At 40.7% G+C, this 27236-nt stretch overlaps 1 protein-coding gene across 1 annotated transcript in view; it reads right to left on the bottom strand.

Moving 5' to 3' along the window:
* The window catches only part of ppm1ba (protein phosphatase, Mg2+/Mn2+ dependent, 1Ba), a 212614-nt gene extending 185966 nt beyond the window's left edge, over positions 1-26648 (bottom strand). The window contains exon 1 of the mRNA XM_073050662.1: positions 26606-26648. The gene's annotated coding sequence lies outside the window, so the exon portion shown is untranslated. The remainder of the gene's footprint in view (positions 1-26605) is intronic.
* Positions 26649-27236: the final 588 nt, after the last annotated feature.

The following is a 27236-nucleotide window of genomic DNA, read 5'->3' as shown; positions in this document are numbered from 1 at the left end:
ATGTTCAGCTTCAAGCAGTCTATCATAACCACAAAAATATTCTGAGGAAGCAACACTTTCGGAAAAATTTACTGTCCAGTGTAATTAGTTATTAACCCATCACTTCTGGTCAATTATGAGATTTTTTATGCAGAAGATTAATAGGATCTTTGAAAGGTTTTCATATGATCAGCTATGTGTCTGGAATTCTAATGATACATGTGGAGAAGCTTAAAAATATATCGTTAATTTGGCTGCATCAGTAAATTAAACATAGAAAATAGATCACAGCACAGTACAGGCCCTTCAGCCAACGATGTTGTACCAACCTTTAACCCATTCTAAGATCAACCTGACCCTTTCCGGCTACACAGTCCTCCATATGTCAATCTAAGAATTTCTGAAGTGTCATTAATGTACTGGCCTCTACCACCACCCCTGACAGGGTGTTCCATGCACTCAGCACCCTCTGTGGAAAAACTTGCCTCTGACATCCCCCCATACGTTCCTCTTATCACCTTTAAATTATGCCCCTTCACATTAGCCATTTTAGCACTGGGTAAAAATATCTCGCTACCTACTTGATCTCTATCCATTGTCATCTTGTACACCAATGTCAAGTCACCTCTCATCCTCCTTCTATACAAACAGAAATCCCCTTTCTCATTCAACCTTTCCTCATAAGACTTGCTCTCTAATCTAGGCAGCATCCTGGTAAATCTCCTCTGCACCTTCTCTGAAGTTTCCACATCTTTCCTATAATGAGGTGACCAGAACTGAACACAATAGTCAAAGTATGGTCTAATTAGGCTTTTACAGAACTGGAACATTACCTCAAGGCTTTTGAGCTGAATCCAACTGACTAATGAAAGCCATTATAGATAGATAGATAGATAGATACTTTATTCATCCCCATGGGGAAATTCAACTTTTTTTCCAATGTCCCATACACTTGTTGTAGCAAAACTAATTACATACAATACTTAACTCAGTAAAAAAATATGATATGCATCTAAATCACTATCTCAAAAAGCATTAATAATAGCTTTTAAAAAGTTCTTAAGTCCTGGCGGTAGAATTGTAAAGCCTAATGGCATTGGGGAGTATTGACCTCTTCATCCTGTCTGAGGAGCATTGCATCGATAGTAACCTGTCGCTGAAACTGCTTCTCTGTCTCTGGATGGTGCTATGTAGAGGATGTTCAGAGTTATCCATAATTGACCGTAGCCTACTCAGCGCCCTTCGCTCAGCTACCGATGTTAAACTCTCCAGTACTTTGCCCACGACAGAGCCCGCCTTCCTTACCAGCTTATTAAGACGTGAGGCGTCCCTCTTCTTAATGCTTCCTCCCCAACACGCCACCACAAAGAAGAGGGTGCTCTCCACAACTGACCTATAGAACATCTTCAGCATCTCACTACAGACATTGAATGATGCCAACCTTCTTAGGAAGTACAGTCGACTCTGTGTCTTCCTGCACAAGGCATCTGTGTTGGCAGTCCAGTCTAGCTTCTCGTCTAACTGTACTCCCAGATACTTGTAGGTCTTAACCTGCTCCACACATTCTCCATTAATGATCACTGGCTCCATATGAGGCCTAGATCTCCTGAAGTCCACCACCATCTCCTTGGTCTTGGTGATATTGAGACGCAGGTAGTTTGAGTTGCACCATATCACAAAGTCCTGTATCAGTTTCCTATACTCCTCCTCCTGTCCATTCCTGACACACCCCACTATGGCCGTGTCATCAGCGAACTTTTGCACATGGCAGGACTCCGAGTTATATTGGAAGTCTGATTATATCATATGCCGTCTTAACAACCCCATCAACTTGCACAGCAAATGTGAGGGATCTATGGATGTGGACTCCAAGATCTCTCTGTTCCTCCACACTGCTAAGAATCTTGCCATTAATCTGTATTCTGCTTTCAAATTCAATCTTCCAAAGTGAATCACTTCATACGTTTCCAGGTTGTACTCTATTTGCCACTTCTCAGCCCAGCTTGGCAGCCTGTCTGTGTCCATTTATAACCTACCAAAGCCTTCCATATCATCCACAACTTGACCAACCTTCATGTTATCTGTGAACTTACTAACCCATTCTTCTATTTCTTCATCTTAAGTCATTTAAAAAAATCACAAAAAGTGGGGGTCACCGAACAGATCCCTGTGGAACACAGTTGGTCACCAACCTCCAGGTATAATACACTCCCTGCCTACTATCAGAATCAGAATCAGGTTTAACATCAATGGCATATGTCATGAAATTTGTCATTTCACAGCAGCAGTACTGTGCAATACATAACAATAAAAAACCTATAAATTACTATAAGAAAATAAACAGTGCCTTGAAAAAGTATTCAGCACCCAACTCTTTGTTCACATAAATGAGTATTACAACCAGGGATTTTGATCAATTTAACTGAGAATATTTATTTGTGAATCACATGCTCCTTCCCCCCCCCCCCCCCCCACCCCAACAGTGGAGACCAAAAAAAACAGGGAAAATTGTAAAACATGAAAAACTAAAAATTCAAAGACTGAAATGTCAGAAGTTCAAAAATATTCATCCCCCTTTGCTCAGTACTCCACCTCTCACAGCTGTTACAGTCAGTAGAATTTTTGGAAAAGGCTCTGTTAGCTTTGTACAATGTGAGGGAGTATGAATTGCCCATTCCTCCTTGTTAAATTGCTCAAGCTGTGCCAGTTTAGTTGGGAAGTAGCGGTGGACACAATCTTGAGGTCTTGGCAGAGATGTCTGATCGCTTTAAGGTCAGGACTCTGACTGGGCTACTCAAGGACATCAATTTTCTTCATTTGAAGCCACTCTATTGTTGCTCTAGCGTTGTGCTTATGGCCATTCTCCTGCTGAAAGAACAACTTCCTCCCCAGGTTAAGCTTTCTAGCAGAGGCTAGCAGGTTTTTATCCAGGATCTCTGTATTTATCTTTCCATCAATCCTGACCGGATTTCCAGTCCCTGTTGCTGAAAAAAATCCCAACAGCATGATGCTACCTCCACCATAATTTACAGTAGGGATGTTGTTACCTGGCTGATGCATATGTACTGCTTAGTTTTGAGGCCAAAAGTTTCCACTTTAGTATCATCCAACCACAAAACCTCCTTCTACATTTTTTGCATCTTTGACGCTTTGCTGAGTCTTTATGGTCAAGACCAGGGCTTCTTCCTTTTAGTAAATTGTTGACAGGCTTTGGAATTTTTCTTTTGATTTGATGTCATGCACAATACTTTGTAGATTAGCTTAAAATCTTACTTCAATATATTTTAAATTTAGAAAATGAGATGGTAATGTGAAAATATTTGTTGGGCTGAATACTTCTTCAAGGCAATGTAAACAGTGAATACTGGTTAATTGGGACACATCAAGACCAGTACATTTTGTCCTAATTTGGCCCCATTAGGCCAAAGTTTCATGGAAATAGTTAGAAAGGTATATAAAAAAAGACAAACTACCGTTTAACTGAGTAACAAATTATGTATTTAAGTGAAATGCAAAACAAATGAAAACATTACCAATACTACCACAGTACTATAAAACTGTGTAATAGTTCCTAATAGTTGTCAATGGAGGAATTTATCCAGTGTGTGCAGCCATGTTCATTTGATTCATTGTAAATGAACAAAATCATCACAGATACCTAGGGTATATTCTTTTTAGCCAGTGTCAAAACTTTTCATGGCATTTTGACAAAGGTCTGTAATTTTTAAAGAACAAATAAAAAAAATATAAATCAAAATCGGTGCTTTTTGAATTGGCATCTGTCGGCCCAAATGGATAACATAACACAAGCATACACAACTAACGCTATTTAAAGACAGTTCATTCTAACCATGGTGTAATATCAAATGACCACACAAGTGCTTGCGACTGACTTTAGTTAGAAAATGCTTGGCAATGGTTTCCTGTCCCAATTCAGTGGCGTAGTGTTGCAAATAAATGAAAGGAGTCCTGGACTATTTTCTCAATAAGTTTTTGTTCTTTCAGAGTTGTCCCAAATAAGCAGCTGCCCAATTAACCAATGGCCCAATTGATTGGAATCCACTGTAAATAAAAAAAGATAAACACGTAGTGCAAAAAAGGGCAAAAAAAAAGAAAAAATAGTGAGGTAGTGCACAAAGGTTCATTGTCCATTCAGAAATCTGATGACAGAGGGGAGGAAGCTGTTCCTAAGATATTGTGTGCATGTCTTCAGGCTTCTGGGCCTCCTTCTTGATGGTAGCAACGAAAAAAGGGCATATCCTGGGTAAAGAGGGTTCGTAATGATGGATGCTGTCTTTTTCAAGGCATCACCTATTGAAGATGTCCTCAATGCTGGGGAGGCTAATGCCCATGATGGAGGTGACTGAGTTTGCAGATTTTTGCAGCTTTTTTTCCATTCCTGACAAGTGACCCCTCCATACCAGACCATGATGCAACCAGTTAGAATGCTCCCTATGGTACATCTGTAGGAATTTACTAGAGTCTTTGGTGATATATCAAGTTACATCAAACTCCAAATGTTGTGCCTTCTTTGTAATTGCATCAATATGTTGGGCCCAGGACAGATTTTCAGTGATGTTGACATGAAACTGCTCACACTTTATACTTCTGAATCCTTGATGTTTTCCCTTCACCTCCCCTTCCTGAAATCCACAATCAATTCCTTGGTCTTACTGACATTTAGTGCAAGGCTCTTGTTGTGACACCACTCATCCAGCTGATCTATCTCACTCGTATGCCTCATCACACTCTGAAATTCTGCCAAAAGTTATGTCATCGGCATTTGAGCTGAACCTAGCTGCACAGTCACGGGTGTAGACGGAGTAGAGCAGTGGGCTAAGCATGCATCCTTGAGGCGTGCCAGTGTTGACTTTCAGCAAGGACGGAATGTTATTTCTCATCCACACTTACTGTGATCTCCTAATGAGGAAGTCAAGGAATCAGTTGCAAAAGGACTTATAGAAGCCCAGGCTTTTGAGCTTGTTGATTTGTACTGAGCATACGATGCTATTAAAGGCTGAGCTGTAGTCAATAAACAGCAGCCTGATGTAGGTGTTGTTTTTTTCCAGGTGATCCAAGGTTGAGTGGCAAGCCAGTGTAATTGCATCCGCTGCAGACCTGTTGTGGGAATCAGCGAATTGCAACAGGTCCATATCTTTGCTTAGGCAGAAGATGACTCTAGCCATGACTAACCTCTCAAAGCACAGTAGATGTGAGAACAACTGGGTGATAGTCGTTAAAACAGCTCACCTGCTCTTCTCAGGCACTGCTATGATTGTCACTCTTTTGAAGCAGGTGGGAACTTCCGAACACAGCAGTGAGAGGTTGGCCATGTCCTTGAACACTCCCACCAGTTCATTTGCACAGGTTTTCAGAGCCCTGCCAGGTACACAATCAGGCCCTGATGCCTTGTGAGAATCCACATAGCCAAGTTTCCCTGGATTGCATGGCTCCTGACTTTCTGAATTAGTGTATGATGGGGAACATTATCAAATACCTTACTAAAATCCATATACACCACAACCACTATTCTACCTTCAATGTTCTTTGTCACATCCTTAAAGAAGCCAAATGCTCATAAACCCAGGCCCGAAGAATCTTCTCCACTAATTTGTCCACAACTGAATTTGATTGTCATTTTGATTTTTCCCCCAGTAAACATTTACAGTAATTTAATTCTAAGCAGTCCATGCCAAAAATCTGAATAAGACATTGCCTCAATGATTTTCACTGTTGTTGGTAAATAGCACTTTCAATTGAGAACGATCTGATGAATGATGTCCCAATGGAATAAATAGATGCCAGTGCTAAGTATTAACTGAAGTTGATTCATTTCTATAGACATTCAACCATTTTTAGAAAAGTAAATATAATGCATTGCAACTTCAAGAAAGTGAAAAAACAATAGCTGTTCTGATGGGCATATTTGCACAAAATACGTAAACTTTGTAAATTACTAATTCTAAGCAGCTTACACTTTTAAAATTTCCCTTTCATATAACCAATGTGTGTTTAAAAATTATAGGCAAAATATTGCGAAGCAACTATATTTACATATTTCATGCTCAGCTAGGGCAATATATGACTCAGGATAGAACGGATGGTAAAAAAAGCAAAGACAGCATGCAGTCAGATGGTCAGGAAGGGCAGACAGATGATAGGACAAAATTGCAGCCAGCAGGGTGAGTATCAGTGCATTAGGGATGCAGAATCAAAAAGAGTAGCAAATAGAGTACACAAAGTGTTATATCTCAAGGCATGGAGTATCAGAAATAAGATGGATGATCTTGTTGCACTATAACAGGTTGTCAGGTATGATGCTGTGGCCATCACTCAATCGTGGCTGAAGTATGTTTGCAGTTGGGAGCTGAATGTCCAAGGTTACACATTGTATTGGAGGGATAGGAAGGTGGGCAGAGGGAGTGGCGTGGCTCTACTGGTAAAGAATGACATAAAGTCAGTAGGAAGATGTGACACAGGATTGGAAGATGTTGAATCCTTGTGAGTTGAGTTGAGAAACTGCAAGGGCAAAAGGACCCTGATGGAAGTTACATTCAGGCCTCCCAGCAGTAGCTGGGATGTCGACCACAGATTACGACATGAAATAGAAAAGGCGTGTCGAAAGGGCAATGTTATAATAGTCATGGAAGATTTCAACTTGCAGGTCGATTGGGAAAATCAGGTTGGTAATGGATCTCAAGAGAGTGAGTTTGTTGAATACCTATGAGATAGCTTTTTAGAGTGGTTTGTCTTTGAGCCTACTAGGGGATCAGCTATACTGGATTGGGGGTTATGTAATGAACTGGAGGTGATTAGGAAGCTTAAGGTAAAATAAACTTTAGGAGGCAGTGATCACAATATGATTGAAATTTGATTGGAAGAAAGTAAAGTCTGACGTAGCAGTATTTCAGTGGAGTAAAGGAAATTATAGTGGTATGAGACAGGAGTTGGCCAAAGTGAATTGGAAGGATATTCTGGCAGGGATAACAGCAGAGCAGCAATGGTAGAAGTTTCTGGGATAAATGAGGAAAGTGCAGGATAGACGTCTTCCAAAAACAAAGCAATACTCAAATGACAAAATACTACGAGTGTAACTGACAAGGTAAGTCAAAGGTAATGCAAAAGCAAAAGAGAGGGCATACAACAAAAATTAGTGGGAGGATAAAGGATTGGGAAGCTTAAAAAAAAACCTACAGAGTATCTAAAAGAATCATTAGGAGGGAAAAGATAATCCAACAAACAATATGAAAGTGGATAGTAAAAGCTTTTTCAAGTATGTAAAAAAATAAAGAAGAGATGAGAGTGGATACAGGAGGTCTAGAAAATGAGGCCGGAGAAATAATAATGGGATACAAGGAGATGGCAGGTGAACTAAGTGAGTATTTTGCAAATATTCTTAATTGTGGAAGACACGAGCAGTGTACCAGATGTTGAAGGATGTGAGGATCCTGCCAAAAGGTCAAGGCCTAAAACGTCGACTATACTCTTTTCCTGAGATGCTGCCTGGCCTGCTGAGCTCCTCCAGCATTTGTGTCTGTTGCTTGGATTTCCAGCATCTGCAGATTTTCTCTTGTTTGTGGATAATGGAATAGATTACCTTGCTGCAAAGTTTGCAGATGATATGAAGATTGATGGAGGGGCAGGTAGTGTTGAGGAAACAGGTAGGCTACAGAAGGATTTAGACAGATTTGAAGAATAGGTGAGAAAGTGGCAAATGAAATAACATTGGAAAAAGCATGGTCATGCACTTCAGTAGTAGAAATAAATGTGCAGACTATTTTCTAAACAGGCAGAAAATCCAGAAATCTGAGGTGCAAAAGGACTTGATAGTCCTTGTGCAGAACACCATGAAGGTTAACTTGCAAGTTGAGTTGGTGGTGAGGAAGTCAAATACCACATTAGCATTCATTTCAAGAGGTCTAGAATACAAGAGCGGGGATGTGATACTGAGGCTTTATAAGGCAATGGTGAGGCCTCACCTTGAGTATTGTGAACAGTTTTGTACTCCTCATCTAAGAAAAGATTTGCTGGCATTGGAGAGGGTCCAAAGGAGGCTCACAGGATGATTCCAGGAATGAAAGGGTTATCATACGAGGAACGTTTGATGGCTCTGGGTCTGTACTCGCTGGAACTTAGGAGCATGATGGGGAATCTCATTGAAAACTTTCGCATGTTGAAAGGCCGAGATGTGGAAAGGGTATTTTCCATGGTGGAGGAGTCTAGCACAAAAGGGCACAGACTCATGATAGAAGGGATTCAAAACAGAGATGTGGAGAAATTTCTTTAGCTAGAGTGTGGTGAATTAGACAGGCAGCTGTGGAGGCCAGGTCATTGGGTTGACTTAAGGTAAAGATTGATAAATTCTTGATTGGATAAGGCACCAAAGACTATGGGGAGAAGACTGAGGAGCGGGGCTGAAGAGGGGTAAAAAAAAAAGTGATCAGCCATGGTTGAATGGCAGAGCTGACTCAATGAGCCAAATGTCCTAATTCTGCTCCTATGTCTAATGGTCTAACATAATCTTCAAACAAGGTGGCAGCCACCTTTCTTCATATTTTCAAAATTGATATTCAGGTTTCCAGCCAGCTTGGAACATGGATGCTGTTTGTATTTGCCATCTTGGTTACTTACTGTAGTTACAATATGAGTGCTACATAATCTCAGTTAGGTTTTCTGTTTTATGTGTAATAAGCCAGCTTCATTCAAGATTCATTTTCCAATGAATTGAGATTTCTGAGGAATAGATGAGTAGCTACATAATGATTAGTTCAGCGACAGGAAGCAAGTATTTTTCAACACCAATCGAAGCAAATATTCTTTGTAAGAAATTAGACAACATTGATTCCATACTTTATAATTTAATTAAACAGAATGTTCTGCAATTCCCTTTCCTTTGGGTTCATTGATCGCTCAATGCATTGGATGGACAGTTTTGGTTTGATTTTGACGAGATGCTATTTGTGAATGGGACTAGTTCTTGATTTGGTTCTTCTAAAAACATAAATGGTTCATATTGGACTCAAGTTTATAGCTTCCAATGATTTGGTAGTAAGATATGTGGCACACATTAAACCAAAATGAAAGGACAAAGAACTGAACATTATTGTCTACCTTGAAGAAATGTAGCTTGACAAAAATAAACCTTACGTCATCCAAAATACACAGATGTACAATTCACTGGAGAAATTAGATATAGTATTTCTGATAGTTTGGTCGATCTAAAGCCAGGGTTAAAATGAACTTGGGAGGCTTTACTCAGGAAAATTGTACTGAGGGACAACACTTCAGCTTCTAAGGAATTATTGAAAGTTATGAACAGAAAAGAATCTATCAGGTCATTGCTCCATACCTTTAATTGAAACTGTCTGGCAGAGTGGACGTACATTTATTTCAAAAACACCTTTGTCGTTAATTGTTTTGCTTTATAATTTCGGACTCTATCCCATTCTAAGTTGTTTTGTATAATTACATTTTGGATTAAGGAAGACATTTGACCCATCTCAGTTCATCTATCAGAATTTTCATGCAGCTTAAATTGTTATTAAGTGTATGTTTCCAAAGGTACTTCTTTTATTCCGGTCTGAAGAAGGATTTCCTGGTATCAGACACAAATTTTCCCTTTATTAATTTCAATTTTGTTCTACTCTGCTAGTTTTTTTCATTCTTTCCACATAAATCAAACTTGAATATCAACCTCAAATGGTTGCTCTCTCCAAGCTTAAATATCCTTCATGTGCCCTGGTAACCAGAACAGAAATCAGTACTCTTGGTATTATAACCAAAACACAATACAGTTTGATCAAGATTTCCTTGTATATTTTTCAGTTTGGGTTCTGTAATTACCCTTTCCCTCGGGTTCACAACGCAGTGGATAGACATTTTTGCATTGATTTGGTTCTTCTGAAAACATAAGAGGCTCAAAAAGGTCTCAAGGTCATAGTTTACCATGAATCAGGAGACATTTCCCACACTAAACCAAAGTAAAAGTCCAAAGAAATGAATATTATTGTCTTCCTTGAAGATATGCAGCTTGATGAAAAATAAATCTCACGCCATCCAAAATATATAAATGAGCACAATAGCAAAAATGAAGATACACATGACTACACATTGGATAAGCAAAATGTGCTTCCAAATATTTTTGTGCATCAGTGATGGGGAGTAGATTTGTTATGATTTCCCCTCCACAGGTGCTGCCTGAGCTGCTGAGTTCCTCCAGCATTTTGTGTGAGTTGTTCGCGATTTCCAGCATCTGCAGAATCTCTTGTGTGAGTTTTATTTTGCAAATGTGTTAACATCATGTGCTCAAAATCAAGAAATTCAAAGAAATAGATGTGGCATAGAGTGAAATATCCTATATTCCTTTCCAATTCTTACAAATGGCAGGTTACAACACAGCCTGGTGTGGAGGTTCCAATGCACAGGATTGCAAGAGGGTTGTAGGCTCAGCTCACTCCATCACAGGCACAACCCACCCCACCACTGGGGTCATCTGCAAGAAACCGAGCATCAGGAAGGCAGCATCTATCACTGGGGCCCTGATCACCTAGAACATGCCCTCTTCCCATTACTGCTATTGGGAGAGAAGGTACAAGAGCCTGAAGAAAGACTCAATGATTCAGAAAGAGCTTCTTCCCCTTCACCCGATTTCTGAATGGTCCACGAACCCATGAACCACTCCATTAGTGCAGCACTGTAGCATAGTAGGTAGCATGATGCTTTACAGACCAGGCAACCCAGGTTCAATTCCCGCCGCTGCCTATAAGGAGTTTATATGTTCTCCCCATAACTGCGTGGGTTTCCTCCAGGTCCTCCGGATTTCTCCCACAGTCCAAAGATGTACTGGTCGGTAGGTGAATTGGTCATTGTAAATTATCCCGTGATCAGGCTTGGGTTAAATTCGGGGTTGATGGGTGGTGTGGTTTGAAAGGCCTATTCCGTGCTGTATCTCAATCAATCAATACATCAATATTTGTTTATGCACTATTATTTAATTTTATTATTATAACTTTAATGCCTGAACACTGTACTGTTGCTGCAGAACATCAATTTCATGTAACCTAAGTTAGTAAAAATAAATCTGATTCTGAACTAACAAAACTCTTACCAAAGGAAATGAAACTGGGCAGAGAGGGATAATTGAGTCACAAGAGAGTTCAGATGCTGAAACCTGGAGCAACAACGTGCTACAGGAAATCAGCAGGTCATGCGGCATCTGTGGGAGGAAAGAAATTATCAGTGTTTTGGACTGAGTCTTGATTCAGAGCTTTGACCTAAAACATTGATCATTCCTTTTTATTGTTTAAAAAAGGCTCTAAAAGTAATCTGGGAAATTATAGGCCGGTAAGTTTGATATCAGTAGTAGGTAAATTATTGGAAGGAGTACTAAGAGGTATGATCTACAAGCATTTGGATAGACAGAGAATTATTAGGGAGAGTCAACACAGCTTTGTGTGTGGTAGGTCACGTTTAACAAATCTATTAGAGTTTTTCAAGGAGGTTACAAGGAAAGTGGATGAAGGGAAGGCAGTGGATGTTGTCTACATGGACTTCAGTAAGACCTTTGACAAGGTCCCGCATGGGACGTTAGTTAGGAAGATTCAGTTGCTAGGTATACATGGTGAGGTAGTAAATTCGATTAGACATTGGCTCAATGGGAGAATTGATAGTGGAGGATTGCTTCTCTGAGTGGAGGAGTGTGACTAGTGGTGTGCCACAGGGATCAGTGCTGGGTCCATTATTATTTGTCATCTATATCAATGATCTGAATGATAATGTGGTAAATTGGATCAGCAAATTTGCTGATAATACGAAGATTGAAGGTGTCGTGGACTGTGAGGAAGATTTTCAAAGCTTGCAGAGGGATTTTGACCAGCAGGAAAAATGGGCTGAAAAACTGGCAGATGGAGTTTTATACAGACAAGTGTGAGGTATTTCACTTTGGAAGGAAAAACCAAGGTAGAACATACAAGGTAAATGGTAGGGTACTGAAGAGTGCAGTAGAACAAAGGGATCTAGGAATACAGATACAAAATTCACTAAAAGTGGTGTCACAGTTAGACAGGGTAGTAAAGAGAGCTATTGGTACATTGGCCTTTATAAATCAAAATATTGAGTATAAGAGTTGGAATGTTATGGTGAGGTTGTATAAGGCATTCGTGAGGCCGAGTTTGGACTATTGTGTGCAGTTTTGGTCACCGAATTACAGGAAGGATATTAATAAGGTTGAAAGAGTGCAGAGAAGGTTTACAAGGATGTTGCCGGGACTTGAGAAACTGGGTTACAGAGAAAGATTGAATAGGTTAGGACTTTATTCCCTGGAGCGTAGAAGAATGAGGGGAGACTTGATAGAGGTATATAAAATTATGATGGGTATAGATAGAGTGAATGCAAGCAGGCTTTTTCCACTGAGGCTAAGGGAGAAAAAAAACCAGAGGACATGGGTTAAGGGTGAAGGGGGGAAAGTTTAAAGGGAACACTGGGGTGGCTTCTTCACACAGAGAGTGGTGGAAGTGTGGAATGAGCTGCCAGATGAACTAGTAAATGCAGGCTCACTTTTAACATTTAAGAAAAACTTGGACAGGTACATGGATGAGAGGTGTATGTAGGGAAATGGGCCGGGTGCAGGTCAGAGAGACTAGGCAGAAAAATGGTTCAGCACAGCCAAGAGAGGCCAAAAGGCCTGTTTCTGTGCTGTAATGTTCTATGGTTCTTTCCTCGCAAAGGTGCTGTATGACCTGCCTCACCAAATGAACTTTGATAAGGCATTTGACAAAGTCCTGTATGGTAGGCTAGTCCAAAAGGTTCAAGCACATGGGAATCAAAGGCAACTGGCTAATTGGATCAAAATTGGCTTGGTCGTAGGAAAGAGAGAGAACCAGTGAAAGTGTGCTTTGCTGATTGCAAATCTGTGACTAGTGGAATACCATAGAGTTTAGTGTTGGGAACTACGCTGTTTATGGTACATATTAATGGCTTGGGTCAATGTAGTTGTAATGATTAATAGGTTTGCAGATGACACAAATGCAAGATGATGTTTAGGAAATACAGTAGAGATACGACATATACAGTAAATGGTAGGTTAAGGTTCAGGTCCATAGTTCCCTGAAAATGGAAACAAGGATAAAGATATGGGTGGTGAAGATGGCAAATGGCATCCTTTCTTAGGTGGAGGGAGGCACGCAATATAAAGTTGGATTATGTTGCAACTTTACAAAACCCTGGTTAGGTCACACTACAGAAAGGATGTGATTGCATTGAAAGAGCGCAGAGATTTGCCGAGGCGCTGCCTGGATTTGAAGACATTTGTTATAAGGACACACTGAGCTTTTTTTTGCACAGAAGTGAAGGAGGCTGATGGGTGTCCTGACAGAGGTATATAAAATTATAGGAGAAATAGATATAGTATGTAATATGAAATGTTTTCCCAAGGTTGGGGTTAGTATTTAAAACAAAAGGCCATTGGTTTAAGGTAAGAGGAAAATTTGAGGGGAATGTTTGTTTTTAAAGAGAGTGGTTGACATCTGAAACTCACAGCCAGTGGAGGTGGTAGAATCTGATACAATTGCCCTGTTAACAGGCATTAAATAAGTACAGTACTGGAATACACAAAACATAGAAGGAAATAGAACTAAAGTGGGAAAATGGTATAAGTATTGATGGGCAAAAGAATGTTGGCATGGATCTGGTGAATTAAAAGGCCTGTTTCCGAAATATGCAACTCTGTCTGTCATTCAATGATTCTCATGCTGATCATTTCCAGGTTTCACACTAGCTAACCTTCGAAATGGGACGCATAAGAAATGCAATCAACATATCTCTACTTGTTGTCAAATTAGGATGTTTCTTCTACTAAGTACTCACAAAGACATGAATTGAGGCCTTCCAGTTTCATTACAATTTAATCCCATAGTATGGTCTGAATTTAAAGGCAAAAGGACAGTATGCAAATCCACTCGACCAATCAGTCACTAGGCGTGATCATTTTAACATGCCCCTGATAAAAGTTATATTTAGAAACTTTTTCTATTTACTTGACCCGAAAACATGTGAACACAATGTTTTTGAAATCCTGGATTAAGGACACACCAAATAAGTCAAACTGACAAATGTTTACACTTATCTCAGAGCAGCAGTGAGCAAGGAGATGCATACCAGAGAAGTTATGTAACTAAGTAATAATGTACTTTAAAAAACACTTGTAAAAGCCAAGCACCAGTCAGGCGATGTTGTATCACATTACTGCTCTACTACAATGCTATAACACGCTTTTGTTTGTGCTAAGACACCACATTCTCACTACACAGCACTCTTGTCATTGGCATTAATTTTTGAGTGTGCACAAACTTACATGTTAGTCAAACAAGATTAAACTTGAAAAAATGTGTGCAAAACAGCAGCTAGCTGGTGACAGCAAAATTGTTGGCACAGTTACAGACAGATGATGATTATAAATTGCTTTAGCTTCATTCTCACTTTTTATGATGTCATCTGACCCAACCAGCTGCACTGTAGCCTTCTAACGTCTTCATACTACACTCTGTGAAATATGACTGCTTTCTCCATTTGCATTTGTGATAGGTCATTCAAAGTCAATTTAGCCTACCCGCACAAATTGTACTTAGTGAGAAATTTATGCTGATTATCTATTTTTAATCATTTATTTTGAAAAATAAAACTGATAAACAATCTTTGTGATAATTCAGAAAATATTGCACCCTGTCAGTGCATCATTATTTTCATATTCTGTGATTTAAATATTGAGTTATGTAAGAGCAGTGCTCTCTTGGATATCAAAATATATCAGCTTCAAGCTACGTACGCTTTGTGCAGATTGAAGAATGGAATGCAAACATTTCAGGCCCAAGGTGTTTTAACCTCTGGGTCTCGTGGTTTCCAGTGGTGGATTTCCCATCTGCTGTCAACGGAATGGAAGAATTATCCATTTTTCATATGTAGTTTTGACTGGCTTTGACAGAGCAATTTAGAACAGGAATCCAGCACTTAAAAGGTAAAGTATCACTTTCTTGATGTTGCTATCCTGAAGTGCAAGATAAGAATAGAAGATCACAATAGGTAAACACAGTAGACTATTTGGCCTTTTAGCCTTCTCGCCATTCAAAAAGAATATGGCTGATCATGTTCCTCTCAATAGGAATCCTGTCAGATTCCACCTATAACCTCCCAGCTTGTCACCTCATCTCTCCTCCCCCAGCTTCACCTATCATTTGCCACCATGCCCTCCTTCCCGACCCCCAGCATGTCCTCCTTCCCCCACCAGCATGTCCCCCTTCCCTTCCCCCACCTTGTTATTCTGGCTTCTTCCCCCTTCCTTTCCAGTCCTAAGGAAGAATCTTGGTTTGAAACCTCAAAAGTTTATTCACCTCCATAAATGTTACCTGACCTGCTGAGTACCTTCAACATGTTGTATGCCTTGCTCTGAATGAACACAACTACAGCTGTGAAGATTCCTGCTGCACCTGTTGACCCTGTGATCTCAGTCTAACATCAGCCTCTGAGACAGTCTTTAAAGAGAGTGAACCCTTGCAAGGCGGAATGTCCCAATGGAGTACCTGGTAATGCTCTGAAAGCCTGTGCCAACCAACTGGCGGGAGTATTCAAGGACATTTTCAACCTCTCACTGCTATGGGCAGAAGTTCCCACTTGCTTTAAAAATGCAACAATTATATCAGTGCCAAAGAAGAATAATGTGGACTGCCTTAACAACTATCGCACATTAGCACTCACATCGAAAGTGATTAAATGCTTTGAGATGTTGGTTATGACTAGACTGAACTCCTGCCTCAGCAAGGACCTGGACCCATTGCAATTTCCCTATTGTCACAATAGGTCAATGGCAGACACAATCTCAATGGCTCTTCACACGGCTTTAGACCACCTAGACAACACAAACACTTATATCAGGATGCTGTTAATCGACTATAGCTCAGCATTTAATACCATCATTCCCACAATCCTGATTAAGAAGTTGCAGAACCTGGGCCTCTATACCTCCCTCTGTAATTGGATCCTCAACTTCCTAACCGGAAAACCACAGTCTGTGCAGATTGGTGATAACATATCTTCGTTGATGATCAACACCAGCGCACCTCAGGGGTGTGTGCTTAGCCCACTGCTCTACTCTCTGTATACACATGACTGTGAGGCTAGGCATAGCTCAAATACCATCTATAAATTTGCTGACAATACAACCATTGTTGGTAGAATCTCAGGTGGTGACAAGAAGGTGTACAGGAGTGAGATATGCCAACTAGTGGAAAGGTGCCATAGCAACAACCTGGCTCTCAATGTCAGTAAGACGGAAGAGCTTATTGTGGAATTCAGGAAGGGTAAGATGAAGGAACACATACCAATCCTCATAGAGGGATCAGAAGTGCAGAGAGTGAGCAGCTTGAAGTTCCTAGGTGTCAAGATCTCTGAGGATCTAACCTGGTCCCAACACATTGATGTAGTTATTAAGAAGGCAAGACAGCAGCTATACTTTATTAGGGGTTTGAAGAGATTCGGCATGTCAACAAATACACTCAAAAACTTCTATAGTTATACCGTGGAGAGCATTCTGACAGGCTACATCACTGTCTGGTATGGAGAGGCTAATGCACAAGACCGAAAGAAGCTGCAGAAGGTTGTAAATCTAGTCAGCTCCATCTTGGGCACTAGCCTACAAAGTGCCCAGGACATCGTCAGGGAGCATTGTTTCAGAAAGGCAATGTCCATTATTAAGGACCTCCAGCATCCAGGGCATGCACTTTTCTCACTGTTACCATCAGTAGGAGATACAGAAGCTTGAAGGCACACACTCAGCGATTCAGGAACAGCTTCTTCCCCTCTGCCATCTGATTCCTAAATGGAGTTTGAAGCTTTGGACAATACCTCACTTTTTTAATATACAGTATTTCTGTTTGTGCATATTTTTAATAATCTATTCAATATATGTAATTGATATGCTTGTTTATTATTATATTTTATTTTATTCATTATTATTATTATTTCTCTCTGCTAGATTATATATTGCATTTAACTGCTGCTGCTAAATTAACAAATTGCACGTAACATGCCGGTGATAATAAACCTGATTCTGAACAACCTTATGTTTTTCCTATACCTCATTATGTTTCCTGCCTGAATCCCCTGTCTTCTGATTCCCTCATGCAAAATTTATTATTTCACAGCTCAGAAATACTTAAAAACTGAGCATCCTACTCAAAGAAATTTCTCCTCATCTCAATTCTCAAGGCCTGACACTTTATCCTGATATTGTACTCATGTTCTAAATTTTCCAGCTAGAAATAAAAAAACATCTTGACATTTACCCTCTCCATCGCTCTTAAAATCTTATGTATTTCATTCTTTTAATATCCAGCAAGTGTGGGTCAAACTTACTTTTAAATGGACAGCTAGCTCATGGTTATTAATCCTCTTGACTATTGGCCTAATAACTTAATTATGATTCCATTCTAGCTCTAAGGTGAGCCAGAAGTAAGTTGCCTGGGCAGGTGAAAGGGGAGAACAGTTCTCCCATTCTCATGAACAGAAGAAAGAAACCCAGAATAAGTACTCAGATGACCTCAAGAAAGATGGCTGAAACTGTCATCAGCAGCAACATGAAGGCCCACCCGTCATCAATATATATCACAAACAACAACGATCCCAAAATCAATCCCTACATATGCTACTAGTTATAAACTTCCAATCAGAAAAAGCATCTCCCACCATTACCCTTTGCCTCCTGTCACCAGCCAATTTTGGATCCAATCAGCCAATTCACTTTAGATCCAATGTATTTTAAGCTTCTGGACAAAATTATCACGCATGACTTCATCAAATATCTTGCTCAAGTCCACATGAACATGTACTGTTTTTCCATCAATTTCCTTTGTTAGCTCCTCAAAACAATTCAATCAAGGGAGATAGGATTTCTTGTTCACAAAGTGACCCTCCCTAATCAATCACTGCCTTTAAAAATGTACATGAATTCTTCTCTCTCAAGTCTTCTCCAATAGTTTTCTGACCACTGATGAAAGGCTCACTTTTTGCCAATAGCATCCTAATGTCTCAAATCTTGATGGGAGAGGCCTATCTGAACAGGTTGTCTGGCAAGAAAAACCTTACTACACTTCATAAAATGCTCAGTTTGTGAAGATTGTTATCTGTCAATGCCAAATCAGCTCTCACCTTCCTCGGGAGCAAAAGACCATTCTAAAGGACTTCTCATGGGACATCTTCTGAGGAGAAAACATAACTTCTTCCATCTCTACCAAGTATCAGTACAAAAACTGACTCTACTGAACCTGTGGCTATTTACATTGATGTTCACATTGAGATCAAGTAAAGATGAACAGGTGGTGTAGTAAAGTCAACCAGCTCCCCTCAGGGAGTGGTTCTATGCTACCTCTGTTGAGGATTGAGATTTTGGAACCCCAATAATGAAAGGACAACTGGTGGCCTCACACAAGCTACTGGTAAATCCATTAAGAAATTGTACAGCATAACTGTAAAAATGGAGAATTGCACACACAAAATGTTAGAAGAGCTCAGCAGGTCAGGGAGCATCTATGGAAAGGAAGAAAGAGTTGACATTTTGGGCTGATATACTTCATGAGTCCTGGCAGTTTGTGTGTATTACTGTGGATTTCCAGCATCTGCAGAATCTCCTGAGTGTTCAAATGGAGAGGTTGGTTTTGAAGTTGTCTTACATTTGTAGTTTAAATTGAAGCACCAAGATGAGAAACTAGACTGGACTGCCAATACAGATGCCTTGTGCAGGAAGGCACAGAGTCGACTGTACTTCCTTAGAAGGTTGGCGTCATTCAATGTTTGTAGTGAGATGCTGAAGATGTTCTATAGGTCAGTTGTGGAGAGCGCCCTCTTCTTTGTGGTGGCGTGTTGGGGAGGCAGCATTAAGAAGAGGGACGCCTCACGTCTTAATAAGCTGGTAAGGAAGGCGGGCTCTGTCGTGGGCAAAGTACTGGAGAGTATAACATCGGTAGCAGAGCGAAGGGCGCTGAGTAGGCTACGGTCAATTATGGAAAACCCTGAACATCCTCTACATAGCACCATCCAGAGACAGAGAAGCAGTTTCAGCGACAGGTTGCTATCGATGCAATGCTCCTCAGACAGGATGAAGAGATCAATACTCCCCAATGCCATTCGGCTTTACAATTCAACCGCCAGGAGTAAGATATGTTAAAGTGCCGGGGTTAGGACTCAATGTATTTAAGTAAACTACTTAAGAACTTTTTAAAAGCTATTATTAATGCTTTTTGAGAGGGTGATTTTAGATGCATATCATATTTTTACTGAGTTAAGTATTGTATGTAATTAGTTTTGCTACAATAAGTGTATGGGACATTGGAAAAAATGTTGAATTTCCCCATGGGGATGAATAAAGTATCTATCTATCTATCTATTTACTCCCAGTTGCTCTCACAAAGGCTTCAACATTATAGTATTTGTACCTTTGGTGAACTACAATAAGCCAACATCAGACAAGGAAACTGCAGCTCAAAGTGGCTGGACAAGTCTGTCTGGGCATCACTGCAATTTGCCCTCCCACAAATTATGATGTGCCACACCTCATAAGCATGTCAGGGGCAGGAACTTAATATCGTCTCATGTTTTCAGCTTACTCCCTCAACAAAACTCAGCCCATGTGCCAGAAAACCAGCTGCATTAAATTGCTTTGACAGCAAATAAAGCACAACATTCTTCAGGCAGGCCCATACTGGCCACAAGTCACAGCTCTCCTCCACTTTCGGTGAAACCACTCGAGTGGGCAGTAAACCTTCCAATAAATATACTATTGCTTTTAATAACTAAACTATTAATTGACAATTAATTGATGTTTGCAAAGAAGTTGTTGCATTAATCACTTTTCTTACATTTTGTGATCAAGTTTTAAAACTAATTGGAACAAATAGTGAATCTGTTCCCTCACAGCTCCAGCTCCCTTGGTTCAATCCCGACCTCTGGTATTGTCCGTGCGGAGGTTGTTTCCCATGAGTTTTCTCTTGGTGCTTCAATGTCCTTCCACATCCCAAACATGTGTGGGTTGGTAGATTAATTGGCCACTGAAAATTGCACCTTGTCTGTACACAAGTGGAAGACTGGCATCGCTGCTCAGAACATGCTGCAAATAAAATAGGTTCTAGCAGGATAAGTGTAAAAATGAGTGTTTGATATGATTTTGAGCCCACAAAATCTGTGCAATTGTTTCAATACTGTACATTCCTATGGTATCCTATGTTAGTATTATCCATGCATTCTAAAAAAAAGTTGGTCAGTGTTTCACAACTGATTACATCCTACTTTTATTTTGCATCATTTCAATCAATTCTTCCTCATCAGATACAATTTCCTACTGCTTTGCTTTCTCCATTCCTCCCAGTGTTGTCACTTGTTGTAACTTGCACTGCACTGTAATGGTGAAGCAAACTTTGAGTGATTTATTGTGAGTAGTTCCAGACCCATTCATGAACACAAATTTTGCACCAGCTTTGTGCTCAAGACAAGTGTTGTCCATGCACGGATTATATGAGAGCTGCCCTGGAGTGGTGGTGGTGGTGGGATGGAAGTATCTCTGGAGCCAAAACCATTCCACCATCAACTCCCCTCACCTACCTTTTAAAAAGTCTATCTGTAATTGGTTGTGAGATTACAGCTGTAGCTCATCTTTATAATGTTATAAAGAAAAGCAAAGAGCCTGCACACTCAGAACCATTTGGAAATCCACCAAACACCAAACAAAAGGTATGCACATTCCCATGACCTTGGGCTTTGCAGCCCTTTTCCTTGAAGTACTGTTTCCAGTCAGTCAACTGTACCTAAAATCAATTCTCACAACGTATTACTCAAGGGTTGATTGGTTGGCAAAGCTTCAGGCTGCCCAGTTCAAATCACACTGGGTGCCTAGAGAGGCAATGCCTGATGATTGATGCTTACACAAATTTGCCAGGCACTGCCTTTCTTTCTGGAGATGCTTTGGTTAGCTGTTACGATATCGTCAAGCAAAATTATAGTGAGTCAGTTACTTGAAAAGATTGTAATTTAATGAGGCCATGTAGCCTACTGTTCAGAAAAATACTGTAGCATAGATATGCTCTTTGGAGACTGGGGCAAAACAGAGGGAAGTTTAACATCTAGAGCTGACCTCAATCATTTAACACTAAAAAAAGGTCAGAAATTAAAAAACTGTTTAATTTCATAACACTTTGAAATAGTCTCAGTGTCTATTCATGTGTAGAAAATAGAGATTACAGTTAATGCAATTGGAGGTCTGCAGATGTCAAGAGAATGCCTTGACATTCTTTGAGGTGAATGAGAAAGAGTTATTGAAATACGGTAGGGGAAAAAAGGACAAAAAGTTGAAGGGCAAACCTGGGAATTTTAGACTATGTGGTAAAACTGGAATCAAAGAAGTCCAACCTCAGTAGGGAATATGAAATCATATCAAAAATATTATTTACAATCATATTGTTCAAGCAAGGATTAAAGGCAGTGAGAGATTGACTTGAATGGAAACATAAGATTGAAAAGAAAGCTTTAAAAACTTGACTCGAAAAATGGCTTACAAAATTTTGAAAAGATTTATGAAAATAAGCAATGATTGATAACTCAAGAGTTCACAGAGAAGGTGCAAAGAAAATTTACAAGGATGTTTCCAAGGGTGGAGAATTATAGTTATGAAAAAAACACAAAGGAAAGCAGGAAAGTTAGGGAAGACTTAACTGAAGTATGATTTCACTGAGATGTTTAAAATTGAGAGGCCTGGACGGTGGAAACAAAAGGTCTTATTTTCCACAGGAAGGGCAAAATCTAGGGACTTTAGGATTAAGTTAATTCTCATGACTTTGGTCTCATTCTATCGATTAAATAGTCTTTGACTTCCCTTGCCAGCCAGAGAAAACATACAATATTGCAAACACCAGAGTGAAGGTAGGGGATTGGGAAGCTTTTAAGAACCAACAGAAGGCAACTAAAAAGCCATATAGAGAGAAAAGCTGAAATATGAAGGTAAGCTAGCCAATAACATAGAAGATACAAAATGTTTTTTCAGATATATAAAAGAGTGAAAAAAAGATAGTGTATATCAGACCACTGGAAAATGACGCTGGAGAGGTAGTATTGGAGGATAGAGAAGTGGTGGATAAAGTTGATAAGCATTTTGCAACAGTCTTCACTATGGAAGACATGAGCTGAATGCTAGGAGAATGTCAGGGGGCAGAAGTGAGTGTCATTGCTATTAGTAGGAAGGTGCTTGGGAAGCTGAAAAATGTGAATGTAGGTGTGTCACCTGAACCAGATGGACTACACCCCATGGTCTCACAGAGGTCACTGAAGTGATCGTGGTGGCGTTAGTAATGATTGTTCCTCATGATTGTTCAAGAATCACTAGATACTGGAGTGGTTCTGGAGGACTAGAATATTGCAAATATCAATCCACTCTTTAAGAAGCGAGGGAGGGAGAAGAAAGAATTATAGGCCAGTTAGCCTGACTTCAGGGGTTGGAAAGATGTTGGAGTCTTTTATTAAGGATGAGTTTTAGTGGCACTTGAAGGCACATGGCAAAATAGGCCAAAGTCAGCATGTTTTCCTGAAGTGGAGATCTTTCCTTACAAATCTGTTGGAATTCTTTGAGGAAATAACAGGAAGGATAGACAAAAGAAAGTCAGTGGATGTTGAACAGGTACTTTGGATCTGTCTTCACTAGGGAAGACACAAACAATCTCCCAGATGTAATAGTGGCCAAAGGAACTAGGGTAAAGGATGAACTGAAGGAAATTTATATTAGGTAAGAAACAGTGTTGGATAGACTGTTGAGTCTGAAGGCTGGTAAGTCCCCGGGACCTGATGGTCTGCATCCCAGGGTACTTAAAGAGGTGGCTCTAGAAATCGTGGACGCATTGGTAATCATTTTCCAATGTTCTATAGATTCAGGAACAGTTCCTGCTGATTGGAGGGTGGCTAATGTTGTCCCACTTTTCAAGAAAGATGGGAGAGAGAAAACAGGGAATTATAGACCGGTTAGCCTGACGTCAGTGGTGGGAAAGATGCTGGAGTCAATTATAAAAGAGGAAATTACGACACAATTGGATAGCATTAGAAGGATCAGTCCAAGTCAGCATGGATTTATGAAGGGAAAATCATGCTTGACTAATCTTCTGGAGTTTTTTGAGGATGTAACTATGAAAATGGACAAGGGAGAGCCAGTGGATGTAGTGTACCTGGACTTCCAGTAAGCTTTTGATAAAGTCCCACATAGGAGATTAGTGGGCAAAATTAGGGCACATGGTATTGGGGGCAGAGTACTGACATGGATTGAAAATTGGCTGGCTGACAGGAAATAAAGAGTAGTGATTAACGGGTCCCTTTCGGAATGGCAGGCTGTGACCAGTGGGGTACTGCAAGGTTCGGTGCTGGGACCGCAGCTGTTTACAATATACATTAATGATTTAGATGAAGGGATTAAAAGTAACATTAGCAAATTTGCTGATGACACAAAGCTGGGTGGCAGTGTGAAATGTCAGGAGGATGTTATGAGAATGCAGGGTAACTTGGACAGGTTGGGTGAGTGGGCAAATGTATGGCAGATGCAGTTTAATGTGGATAAATGTGAGGTTATCCACTTTGGTGGCAAGAACAGGAAGGCAGATTACTATCTAAATGGAGTCAAGTTAGGAAAAGGGGAAGTACAACAAGATCTAGATGTTCTTGTACATCAGTCAATGAAAGCAAGCATGCAGGCACAGCAGGCAGTGAAGAAAGCTAATGGCATGCTGGCTTTTATAACAAGAGGAATTGAGTATAGGAGTAAAGAGGTCCTTCTGCAGCTGTACAGGGCCCTGGTGAGACCCCACCTGGAGTATTGTGTGCAGTTTTGGTCTCCAAATTTGAGGAAGGACATTCTTGCTATTGAGGGAGTGCAGCGTAGGTTCACAAGGTTAATTCCCGGAATGGCGGGACTGTCATATGTTGAAAGATTGGAGCCACTGGGCTTGTATACACTGGAATTTAGAAGGATGAGAGGGGATCTGATTGAAACATATAAGATTATTAAGGGATTGGACACACTGGAGGCAGGAAGCATGTTCCCGCTGACGGGTGAGTCCAGAACTAGAGGCCACAGTTTAAGAATAAGGGGTAGGCCATTTTAGAACAGAGATGCGGAAAAATTTTTTCACCCAGAGAGTGGTGGATATGTGGAATGCTCTGCCCCAGAAGGCAGTGGAGGACAAGTCTCTGGATGCATTCAAGAGAGAGTTAGATAGAGCTCTTATAGATAGCGGGGTCAAGGGATATGGGGAGAGGGCAGGAACGGGGTACTGATTGTGTATGAACAGCCATGATCACAGTGAATGGTGGTGCTGGCTAGAAGGGCTGAATGGCCTACTCCTGCACCTACTGTCTATTGTTTATTTGGATTTTCAGATGGCCTTTGACAAGGTGCTGCACCAGGAGGCTGCTGAACAAGACAAGAATCCATGGCATTACTGGAAAGATACTAGCATGAAGGGAGGATTAATTGACTGACAGAAGGCAATAAATGGGAATAAAGGGGGCTTTCTCTGGTAGGCTGCTGGTGACCAGTGGTGTTCCACAAGGGTCATGTTGGACTGCTTTTTTTTCATGTGTCAATGATTTGATGAAGAAATTGATGGCTTTGGGGACAATACGAAGATAGGTGGGAGAGCAGGTAGTTTTGAGGGAGCAGGGAGTCTGTAGAAGGGCTTACACAAATCGGGAGAATGGGCAAAGAAGTGGCAGATGAAATATAGTGTGGGGAAGTGCAGGGTCATGCACTTTGGTAGAAGGAATAAAAGCATAGACTATTTACTAAATGGGGAGAAAATTCCTAAATCAGAGGTGCAAATGGACTTAGAAATCCTCATGCAATACTCCTGAAGGTTAACTTGCAGCTCGAGTCAGTGGTAAGGAAGGCAAATGCAATGCTAGCATTCATTTCGAGGAGACTAGAATACAAAAGCAAGGATGTCATTCAAAGGGTTTATTTGGCATTGGTCAGACCACATTTGGAGTATTGTGAGCAGCTTTGGGTCACTTATCTAAGAAAGGATGTGCTGGCATTGGAGAGGGGGGCTGGCAATGAATTCTACAGATTCACCACCCTCTGGTGAAAGGAATTCCACAGATTCACCACCTTCTGGCAAAAGGAATTCCTCATCTCCGTTCTAAACAGACGTCCTTCTACTGAGGTTGTGCCCACTGGTCCTAGCCCAGCTCCTACAGAAAGCATCCTCTCCACATCCACTCTAACAAGGGCTTTCAATATTTGCCAGCACACCTTTTCTTAGATAAAGGACTTAAAACTACACAAAATACTCCAAATGGTGACTGACTAATGCCTTATAAAGCCTCAACATCCTCAACATTACATCGTTGCTCTTATATTCTGGTCCTCTCAAAATGAATGCTGACATTGCATTTGCCTTCCTCACCACCAACTAACCTGCAAGTTAACCTTTAGGGTATCCTGCACAAGGACTCCCAAGTCCATTTGCACCTCTGATTTTTTAATTTTTTTGCCCTGCTGAAAAATAGTCAACACCTTTATTTCTTCTACCAAAGTGCATGGCCGTAACCCCCCTACACTACATTCCATCTGCCACTTATTTGCCCATTCTCATAATCTGTCCAAGTCCTTCTACAGACTCCATGCTTCAACACTATCTACCACTCCACCCATCTTCATATCATCTGCCAACCTGGCCTCAAAGCCATCAATTCCAACATCCAGATCATTAACATAACTTGAAAAGGAGCAGTGCCAACACCAAACCCTGTGCATCACCATTAGTCACTGACAGCCAACCCAGCAAAGACTCCCTTTATTTCCACTCTTTGCCTCCAGCCAGTCAACCAATCTTCCATCCGTGCTAGTATGGCTCCTATAAATCCACGGGCTTTCATCTTATTTAGCAACCTCATGTGCAGGACCTTGTCAAAAGCCTTCTTAAAATCCAAGTAAACAACATCCATTAACTCTCCTTTTTCTGCCCCAACTGTTATTCCCTCAAATAGTTCTTCAAAGATTTGTCAGGCAAGATTTCCCTTAAGGAGACTATGCTGACTTTGAGACTTACAACAAGGGAAAGGAAGGTGTTAGTAGGTGTGAAAGAACACAGGGATCTTGGTGTATATTTCAAGAAATGAGGAAAAAGCTCTTTAACTTGGGTTCAGAGAGTGATAAAGATTCAGAACTTAATTCCTGAAAGGCGGTACAGGCACAACCCATTTCAGTGATGTTTTGAAGTGTTTTTGAACAGCTGCTCCAGAGGTTGTGATATGACTAGACAGCTCCTTTTGCGGTACTGATCATAATGGGCTAAATAGCCGCCTTCTGTGAAAGACATTTTCACTGATTCTTTCCTTCCCAACCATCTGGGGCTATTGCAACAGAGAAAGCAAGGAAGAGGCTATAACATCAATTAAAAAGGTCATTAAGAATTTGTTAGAGAGCCCAGAGAAGTTTACCTTGGTATTAAACTGAAGCCGGCCATAAGAAAATCCATCAATCGCCCTACTTCTAGCCCAGGCCTAACCTCCGGGACAAACCCAGCAAGAGGACACCACACCCCTGTTGACTTACCCCTAACCTGACACTGCCATTCTCCTTGGCCGCGGTGGAGCGCGCCTCAGTGGCCCGGCCCCGCCTGCGCTGAACCTTCTTCAGCGGCGCACAGCGACACCTGCTGGTCGGCGGCCGCACATTGAGCGGAGATTGGCTGTGACCCTGGTCCGGGGAAGGGTGCTGAGAGCAGAGAGAAACCTCAATTTTAACGAGTTCTGACAGTTTCTTGTGAATGAACACTGAGAGAACTCGCTGTTCCGGGTGAAACTGTCCGCAAATCCCGAGCGGCGGGTATAACTTTAAAATGCATCTCGCGCGCTTCCTGCATTTACCACCACTCACAGGGCGGGCAGTGAAATAATAAAAAGATGTAGGGTCTGAAAACGTTGAAGTTTTGAATTTCTAGACAAATTAGCATGTTGGCAACATACACGCTGAATTTAAAAGGCCCTGTGGCTATGACGTTTTAAACAAAGTCAAACTATTTTAATAGCAGTGACAAATTTACAGATGAAAAGAATTAGATAATATTTTAAAATCGTAGTGTTATTACTTCAGTTATCAGTTATTCATGAAGCCTCGAGGAATGTTGTGATTGTATTATTCGCCTCTCGATTCCTTGAAGGGATCATTTCTTCACTGTTTTCAA

The sequence above is a fragment of the Hemitrygon akajei genome, chromosome 7 (assembly GCF_048418815.1).
Source record: "Hemitrygon akajei chromosome 7, sHemAka1.3, whole genome shotgun sequence".
NCBI classification, from domain to species: Eukaryota; Metazoa; Chordata; class Chondrichthyes; order Myliobatiformes; family Dasyatidae; genus Hemitrygon; species Hemitrygon akajei.
The sequence above is the reverse complement of the archived record's forward strand: the minus strand, read 5'-3'. Positions and strand labels throughout refer to the sequence as shown.